This window comes from Mirounga leonina, unplaced genomic scaffold (assembly GCF_011800145.1).
Source record: "Mirounga leonina isolate KUSES-001 unplaced genomic scaffold, KU_Mleo_1.0 Mir_93, whole genome shotgun sequence".
NCBI lineage: Eukaryota > Metazoa > Chordata > Mammalia > Carnivora > Phocidae > Mirounga > Mirounga leonina.
In genome coordinates, this window is record NW_023270854.1 from 15,106,071 (window position 1) to 15,116,359 (window position 10,289).

General features: G+C 38.8%; 1 pseudogene; it reads right to left on the minus strand.

Moving 5' to 3' along the window:
• Window positions 1–9,159: 9,159 nt before the first annotated feature.
• Window positions 9,160–9,710, minus strand: LOC118004390 (annotated as a pseudogene).
• Between the last annotated feature and the right edge of the window lie 579 nt (window positions 9,711–10,289).

Below are 10,289 nucleotides of genomic sequence, written 5' to 3' on the forward strand. Positions count from 1 at the left end.
AAAGAAAGAAAGAAAGAAAGAAAGAAAGAAAGAAAGAAAGAAAGAAAAAGAAAGAAAGAAAGAAAGAAAGAAAGAAAGAAAGAAAGAAAGAAAGAAAAGAAAAGAAAGAAAGAAAGAAAGAAGGAAGATAGAAAAGGTAGAAAATAGAAAAGAAAGAAATCCAAGGAAGTTACATTAGAAATACAAACATTCCATCCCATTCTTTCTTGGATATTCCCAATTGACTGACTTCCTTGATGGGCCCTTTATTATTTAAAAAATGTGCTCACAGCAAACTAACCTTCCTCCTACCCCTTTCATTACTTCTTTTACCACTTTGCCAGTGACTTTCAAAATACGGACTCAATCATTTGTTTTGGGGATAGAGTCTTCTATCTCTCTTTAAAGATTTCTAAGATAAGCACCATTTGCCATGTATGTGCAACCTCTCAAGCATTCATCTTCAATTTCCTTTTAAACTTATTATTGCTGTATACGTACCACATACTTTGCACTGTTCCAGGCACTGGGGAAACAAAAAGAAACCAAACATTCAAGCGCCTCTTATAAAGGAAGTTAATGTTCAACTCTTTTAGTAGATCTGAGTCTAATCTAAATTCAAATCTTTTATCAAATTTTGCACCAGCTCAACTATCTTTATTAGAGCTGACAGTAATCTGAGAATCAGTCTTCTGTTACACTATAGCTTCCAAAGTCTATACTTTTCACTCTCTACACACTATTTTTTTTAAGATTTATTTATTTGAGAGAGAGAGGGATGAAATGGGGGGAGGGGCTGAAGGAGAGAATCCCCCAGGCATGGGGCTGGATCTCAGGACCCATGAGATCACAACCTGAGCTGAAACCAAGAGTCAGACGCTTAACTGACTGAGCCACCCAGCACCACTCCACGCAATATTTTTGTATGTAATTTGAAGCTACATACATTTTCCTCTTGAGAATTTCCTGGGTCTCAACCTTAATTTTTTTTTTTTTTTGCTTCCTTCAAAACAGCAATCTATAGACAAATGAAATTGGTTCTAATGCACTCAATGAAGTAAATGTATTGATGATCTAATAGGGCCATTCACAATTCTGAACAATGCAGATAAGAAATGAACAAAATAAACAAGCATCCTTGCCTCAAAAGCTTATGTAGTGTTCATTATGTATACATGATTTTCTTTGTCATTTGAGTAACTACAACTGCAGCAAGATGGTCTGCCTGTGTCTAGAAAATCTTCCACGCTCATTAAGAAATTAAGAAAGCATTGTCAGCGGGCGCCTGGGTGGCTCAGTTGGTTAAGCGACTACCTTCGACTCAGGTCATGATCCTGGAGTCCCGGGATCGAGTCCCGCATCGGGCTACCTGCTCAGCAGGGAGTCTGCTTCTCCCTCTCCTGCTCCCCCCTCTTGTGCTCTCTCTCTCACTCTCTCTCTCAAATAAATAAATAAATAAATAAAATCTTTAAAAAAAAAAAAAAAAAGAAAGCATTGTCAGCATAGATTTCACCCTCACAGGAAAATACAATCTATGTGATCTCAAATCACCAGGTAACTAAATATAAAAGGTAAAATAAAAATCTTAACCAGAAACAAAACCTATAAATATAATCATGGTGAACTATTTTAAATGACTTTAAAATTTCAATATTTAACTGCAAATTGTGAGACATGATTAAAAAGTGAAGGTGGGAAAATGTTAGAAATAAGGTAGAAATCTATGCTTAAATATGCAAAAAGATGCTATCTTTGGACTCTTCTCTACATATTCTTTACATGCCTTTTCTTCCTGGAGTTTTGGGCACTCCAGTAAGGTTTCTCCTATGCTTATCTCTTATAAGACAATTAATTATACTTTATTCTCAGTGCAATGCTTTTACTGTTCTCAAAATTAAATAAACAGAACTTCTGCTTTTTTTGATATTTGTAACTACCTATTCTCAGTTTTTCTTTCCCAGTGATCATTCTATTCCCAACTAAAAATTGGCTGTGCAACTCTAGGACATGACATTGATCGGGGTCCTTTTCTTTTTTCAGTGATAATTCAATGTTGATATTTTATCCACGTCCCATTTCTTTCCCTAGAAAAATCAATATCCATATATTCTTTTTATTCCTTCAACCTATGTTAATTACCCATTGTATGCCATGTAATATCCTAGGGAAATATAAAATAATGAACATTTTCTTTTTAGGAGTTGGTAGCCTAGTGGAAACCATAGTCATATATGACATATATTTATCACAAAATGTAATAACTTTTAATAGAGTTAAATAAGGAGGTAGAGAGCTTTGGAAGAGTGGCTTTTAGAGTCTAGATGAAGAATGGGAGAGGTGCTAACAGAATGAGGGCGCAAAACTATTTCATTTCCCTCTGTCTGAAAGCTCGAGGGGGCTGTAAATAGATGCCATCACACAAATCTGTGCAATTTATCCCCAAATCAGTTATTCTACTTGCAAACATGAGATGTTTAACTTAGAGAAACATGAATTCCGATTTCACCTTTGTCCCAAACTCGTTAAAAAGGAAGGAATCCGAATGTTAGCATAACACTGGAAAAGCTGGGCATTTTGTATATTTTAAGATGCTTCCACATGTTTCTAGTTAACTTGAACTAATTGGCCATCCGATCGTTCTACTTGGGTTTGTCTTCCTGCTTCTGGATGGACCACTTTCTTACTCATAAGCTGCAGCAGTGCCATCCCTGTCTCCTAGCATCTCCCAGAACAGTACTGTCTTGAAATGCACTTGACTCTTGAACAACACAGGTGTGGACTGTGCAGGTCCACTTATACATGGATTTTTTTTTTAATAAATAGAGTACAGTACTCTAAATGTATTTTCTCTTCTCTATGATTTTCTTGATATCATTTTCTTCTCTCTAGCTTACTTTATTGTAAGAATACAGTATATAATACATTTAACATATAAAATATGTGTGTTAATTGACTGTTCATGTTATCAGTAGGGCTTCTGGTCAACAGTCAGCTATTAGTAGTTCAGTTTTGGGGAAGTCAAAAGTTATACTTGGATTTTCAAATGCATGCGGGTCTGGGGCCCCTAACCCCCGCACTGCTCAGAGGTCAACCGTATGTTGTTTCCTGTCTTTTCATCCCATATTGAAGGGACCAGTCTATCTGACTGATAGGCTTCAGGCAAATTCATGAGCAGTATTCCTGAGAACTGCTGTAGGAAGGGCTCCTCTGGCCCTGAGGGACCTTGGATGGCCTGAATCTCAGGTGGGTATAAATTTGAATGCTCCCCCTCAGAACCTCTTCACCGTGATAGTGACAGTTGGAGTGGAAAGCCTTCGGAAGCGGTCTTCTTGCTGGGAGATTCTTTACTTCTGCATGGGAGTAGGGGCCCTTTCTGCTTTTAGGGGTCATGAGGAAAGCCTGGGGGTTGTTAAAACTTGAGCAGCTGCCTCTGGGCTTTTGATTTTTAAATTTTAATATCTGTGTCCCCTTTGGCTGAAATTATACTTTCCATATGAATTGTATGCCCCCCCACACACTTTTTAATCATTTTGCTACCAGGATCCATAATATTTGCTTTTTATTATGTAATACATGGCTATTTCATTGACTTCCACTAACCATAAACTGTATGGTTTTCTCCACCATTGTTTCAGGCTCTTCTGTAAAGTCCTATGCATCACACTAACTAAATGCCTTCGCTATTTAGTTCAACCTTTTTAATTTTAGACACAAGGAATATAAGACATAAGTAAATATAGACATAAGTACTCACATTAAGTGGGTCCAAAGGCAACTCCAAGCAGTGAAACTCCCAGGCTTACCTCTCCATTCCCACTCTGCTGCTGAACAGAGGGGGCTACCCATTCTCTGCCAGACTTCCTCAGAATTTAGGAATAAATGAAGAGTCTCAAGTTTTAGCAAGATAGAAAGTTCCAAATGACTATCAACTAATATGAAGTATGAATAGACTTGCCACAAAATTTAAAGGATACTTGTATCACTCTGTGTGTGTGTGTGTGTGTGTGTGGTCTTGACCCAGGTTTGAGAGCCACTGATAGGTCAGTTAGTCCTTCTCAACCATTAGATTCTGTCCACACCCCAGCGACCTCTCCTATGACCCCAGGGCCAGGTACCAGGCAACCAGGGACAGCCCCGAGCCCCCTGACATTATTCAAATTAGCCAGTCCCAAGCATGTTTGCCCGGCCTCCCCTTTCTTTTCCACAGAAACTATAATCAAAGTGCTTGTTCACAGCTCACTTCCCTCCCTGTGCCTGCTGACCCACCCAGTGCTTGGTGCTTCCCCTGAGTGGCCCTGTCCTGGGGTTCTGTGTTCTCCCCAGGATGCTAGGAGTAAACAAACTGTAAAACTCTTTCCGGTCTCACCATTCACCACCACCACGAAGTAGCTAAAACAACTTCAACTTAACATGTTGGATTTCTCGGGGCGCGTGGGTGGCTCAGTGGGTGAAGCGTTTCCCTTTGGCTCAGGTCATGATCCCAGGGTCCTGGGATCAAGCCCTGCATCGCTCCCTGCGGAGCAGGGAGTCTGCTTCTCCCTCTCCTCCCTACTCCTCCACTCCTGCTCTCTGTTGCTATCTCTGTCTCTCTCTCTCTCAAATAAATAAATTTTTAAAAACCATGTATGTGTGCAGAGGTGGTGTGGATGTGAGCGTGCATGGAGGAGAAAAGCTGCTACTCTCAGTAAGCCAAACGCTCAGGTTAAACAACTGACGAGTGTTACTGTGGGCGTTGTTTTTTTGTTTTTTGGGGTTTTTTTCTGTCATATTGCTACTTCTATTGTGGAAGACAAAAGCATTTCCATTTCAACAGTTTGTCAGCTTTATTAATGTTGGGCAAAATCAGTATGTTATGAAAATGAAACAGATCTATAGTTTTGGGGCAAAATTGTAAAATTAAACATATAGGTAACCTATTTATATACTGCTATAAAGTATTTTTTGAAGAGAGATATGCAAAGAAGCTATTACCTACATGAAATGTATATTTAAAGATTTTTTTCACCCTGGGAGACAGGAATATAAAAAAAAGTGGATATATTTAACCATAACATGCTGTGATTCATCGAACAGCACAAACTTTCATTTCATGGAGTTTATCTGTTGACGTTGATTTAAACTATCATTTGTTTTATCATGTGGGAACATAAGTTATGTGGTCAAAAATACAAGGATTTTGAACTAATGTTGATTCAAGTTGTGCTGTCTTATCGTATTGTCTTTTCAAGGTGCTGCCAGTTGAAAAGGGAAGCATTGTGTTTACAAATCTGTTTTGAAATGTTTGCCAAAATTTTGGTAGTATCTTTAATAAAGATGTTTGTCTCCAGCATCCAATAAATAAATAAATACATACATACATACATAAAAACTTAAAAAAATTTAAAAACCATGTTGGATTTCTCAGTGATGTTTCATTTGAGAATGGTAAACGGAATGCCAACACGTGTGGGAACAAAACACAGGTTTGCTTAACTCGGAACAAATAAGAGATGTCGGTTTTTCAAGTACTTTTAGAAGACTATTTGACAGCCTGTGGACTAATAATGCCACCTGGTGGACAAATGAAATAAGTGCAAAGAAGGTTTCTAGGTAGGCGTGTGTGTGTGTGTGTGTGTGTGAATTAGGGAAATAGTAAAGGGATTTTATTTTTTTTTTTATTTAAAGATTTTATTTATTTGTTTGACAGAGAGAGACACAGAAAGAGAGGGAACACAAGCAGGGGGAGTGGGAGAGGGAGAAGCAGGCTTCCCATGGAGCAGGGAGCCCAAAGCGGGGCTCGATCCCAGGACCCTGGGACCATGACCTGAGCCGAAGGCAGACGCTTAACGACTGAGCCACCGAGGCACCCTAGTAAAGGGATTTTAGTAAATGTTCTTGTGTGAAGTCACAGTAAAGCATATTCAACTGAAGCTATAAAAAGTTCAGTTCCTGTGACCTGTGATTTGCAGCTTTTTCCCACATACATTTAACAAGGTTTACTAGTAATTAATACCAGATCCCTCATCTGTCATTTATGCAGAGGCAACTTAAGCAAATTGCTTAATTTCTCTGAGTCTCAGATAATTTACAGCCATAATATCAGTTAATTCTCACAAGAGAACACTGCATGGAGGATATTAATATTCTCATTTTTTTAAATGAGAAATCAAATTCTGTGGCTTGAAACAAATTAGGCCTTCTACAGCAGGTAATCCTCCCAGCTGATCAACCCTTTGAATATTATTTCATTTATTAGAACTTTGATTAAATGGCACACAAAACCCCACAGCCTTCTGTTTCTTTAGACGTTTTTATAAATAGAAAATGATTTGTTTCATTTGATTTGATGTAGATAAAACTTATGCAAAGACATCAAGCACAGATGTGACCTCCACTGGACAGCGATTAGAATATGAAGCGGGTATGGTGGTCTCTAGAGAGAAGATGGCATCCTGTTAAAAAGAAAAAGAAGGGAGATTGGAAAATTGCTATTTGCTCTGGCTTGCCTGAACTGTTGAGACCCTTGGAGGAACTGGAACCTGCACTGTGGACTCTCCCCTCTTCATCCCTCAGAGTGTGGATCTCACTGTGTGAAGAGCAAATGCTCTGCCCAGCCGCACTGCCATGCACCATCCTTCCAACCCCACATGAAGACTCAGCGATGGGCGAGGGCTGGCCCCTGCTCTGCCTTAGCATTTTTCTTTATTTTTTTTAAATCAGGTTTTTTGAAGTATAATTCACACAAAGCAAACTTACTTTTTTATGTAGATATTTCTATCAGTTGTATTTTTTTGTTAAAGATTTTATTTATTTGAGAAAGAGAGAGAGAATGAGTGGAGAGAGGCAGAGGGGGAGGGAGAGGGAGAGAGAATCTTAAGCAGACTCTGGGCTGAGCGGGGCTCGATCTCCCCACCCTGAGATCATGACCTGAGCCTAAACCAAGAGTCCTCACACTGACCAACTGAGCCACGCAGGCGCCCCTGTTTCTATCAGTTTTAACAAATATATGCAACCACATAGCCACCATCACAATTGAGAAGTGGGGTATTTCCATTACCTCAGATTTTCCTTGTCCCGCTGATAGTCCCCTCTGCACAAGCCCCAACCATGGCAACTCCGGCTATACATTTTGTTCTTATCATTTCATCTTTTCTAAAATGTCGTACAAATAGAATCAAACAGCATGTAGCCTTTTATGTCTGGCTTCTTTCACTTACAGTAATGCTTAAGAGGCTCACTCAGATTGCCACGTGTATCAGGGGTTTTTATGTTTATTGTTGAATAGTATTCCATTGTATGGGTGCATCACCATTTATTTATCCAGTCATCACTTGGTGAGTTGCTCATTGGGACTATTAGGAATAGAGCTGCTATAAACATTTGTAAAGATGCTTTCTGTGGACATACATTTTTATTTGATTTGGGTAGAAATCTAGAGGTGGAATTGCTTTGTCATATTTAATGTATAAAAATATAAAAGTCTGGGGCGCCAGGGTGGCTCAGTCGGTTAAGCGTCTGACTTGGGCTAGGGTCATGGTCTCAGAGTTCTGGGATGGAGCCCTGCATCAGGGTCCCCCGCTCAGCAGAGAGTCTGCTTCTCTCTCACCCTCTGCCCCTCCCCCGCTCATGTTCTTTCTCTCTCGCTCAATTAAATGAATAAAATCTTTAAAATATATTTATAAATCTGCCAAGCTGCTTGTCACAGTGATCATTCAACTTTGCATGCTCACTAGCAATTTTGAGAGTTCCTGTTCCTTAACATTTTCATCTGCACTTGGCATTATTGTCAATTTCTGTGTGTGTGTTTTTCTAATTTGTAGTGATTTTCTGCTATGGTTTGATTTGCATTTTCCTAATGATTAAAGATGGTGATAAGCTCTTCATGTGTATTTTTGCCTCTATCTTGTCATGGAGGGTTCCTCTGATGTCAATTAGATCAAATTGGTTATCTTTTTCCTAGGTTTTCTTTACCCTTATTGATCATCTGTCTACTTGTGGTATAAATCACTGAGAGAAAATTAAAAGTCTTAAACTCTAATTGTATATGGGCTTAATTCTTCTTTAAATTTTATCATTTTCTATTGTATTTTGAAGCTCCAAATATTAGGTGAAGCTCCAAATATACATAGAGGAAGGTGATGTTTTCTCAGTGAATTGACACCTTTTATCATTTCTTTACTCCTTCCCCCTCACTTAAAAACTTTCAACCTGTACCTTTATATTTAACGGGCACACATCTTCAAGTCAGTATCAAAGCTCTGTCTTTTAGCTGAGGCATTGAGAATGCTGACATTTAATGTAATTATTTATGTGGTTGGCTTTAAAACTGCCATCTTGCTAGTCATTTTTTTATTTTCTCCTGCTGCTTTCTTTTGTTTTAAAAATTCCATGTGTAGATCAAATTGGAGAGAACTGACATCTTAACAGTATTGAATCTTTCTATCCATGAAAATGGAATACCTCTCCACTTATTTAGATCTTTGGTTTCTTTCATCAGTTATGTAGTTTTCCTCATTTACATCTTACATATTTTGTTAAATTCATACCTATGTATTTCTCTTTTTTGGTGGTAATATAAATAGTACTGTGTTTTTATTTCCAAATCCCAAGAATTCTTTGCTGGTATATAGGAAAGCAGTTGACTTTAGTATCATAAGATTGTGTCCTGCAATCTTACTATAATCACTAATTAGTTGCATAACTTTTTTTTAAATCTTTATTTCAAAATAGTGTTTTTATTATATAAAGGTATAAAAATCCAGCAAAACCAGAAATACTGGATATATTTTCCTGGGCTTTCACATTTGTTGATTTTTATTCGCAATCTCTTTTTCAGCACAATTTACGTCAACCCCATTTGCAGTTTGATTATACAAGTGCTAAGTGGCAGAAAGGTCTAGAATAAATACATCAAAAAAGAGGCCAGGGTGCCTGGGTGGCTCAGTCGTTAAGTGTCTGCCTTCAGCTCAGGTCATGATCCCAGGGTCCTGGGATCAAGCCCCACATCAGGCTCCCTGCTCAGCGTGAAGCCTGCCTCTCCCTCTCCCACTCCCCCTGCTTGTGTTCCCTCTTTCGCTGTTTCTCTCTGTGAAATAAATAAATAAAATCTTTAAAAAAAAAGAGGCCAAGCCGTGAAACTAAGTTGCTTGCAACAGGTCTATGAGGGTGGGGGAAAGTGCCTAGGAAATAAAACAGAGTAAGACAAAGCAACTGGAAGGTTTTAGCTAAAGTTCTTTCAATCATCTTTGTCTTTTGCTCCATGTTTAAGGATGCGCGTGAACTCAATATAATTGAAATTTCCCTTTTTGTCAATAGGCGCTTCTCTGTACAGCTCATCCACTTCCTCATCTGTAAACCGATCTCCCATGGTTGTCAGCAGCTCTCTGAGATAATCTTCCTGGATGGTGCCAGTTGCTTCTTCATCAAAGCAAGCAAAAGCGTTTCTGATGACATCTTCTGGATCTGTGCCATTTAACTTCTCACCAAACATTGTGAGGAACACAGTGAAATTTATGGGCCCTGGAGCCTCATTCATCATGGCCTCAAGGTATGCATTGGTTGGATTCTTCCCTAGAGAAGCAAGCATATCATGCAAATCCTCCTTGTCAATGAAACCATCTCTGTTCTGATCAATCATGTTGAAGGCCTCTTTGAACTCCTGACTGAGACTGGTCAAACATGGTGAATACATTGGATGTTGCATGCTGGGGGTGCTTCTTGGTGGTCTTGGTCTTTGCCTTTTTGCTCAACATGGTGGCTATTTAATTCGCCGCCAGACACCAGAATCTGGGCTGCCCTGCGTGAGACGATGAGCAATGGCAGCGATGGCTGGGCTGTCTAGTTGCGTGACTTTTTTTTGTCAATTCTTCAAAATTTTCTACATAGATAGTCATGTCATCTGCAAACAAAGACAGTTGTATTTCTTCCTTCCCAATCATTATACATTTTATTTCCTTTTCTATCTTATTGCACTAGCTAGGATTTGTAGTTTGCTAGTGAATAGGAGTGATGAGGGGAAGCATCTTGGCCTTGTTCCCCATCTTAGGAAGAAAGCATCTTGTTTCTCACAATTAAGTATATAATGCTAACTGTCTATTTTTAAGTAAATTTTATTTTTTTAAGCAGTTTTAGGTTCACATAGAAAAACTGAGTAGAAAGTATAGAGAGTTCCCATGTATCTGGTGCTTCCACATATGCACATCCTCCCCCACTATCAACATCCCCCACCAGAATGGTACATTTGTTACAATCAATGAACCTGCATTGATATATCAATATCACCAAAGTCTATAGTTTACATCATGGTTCACTCTTGATGTACATTCTATGAC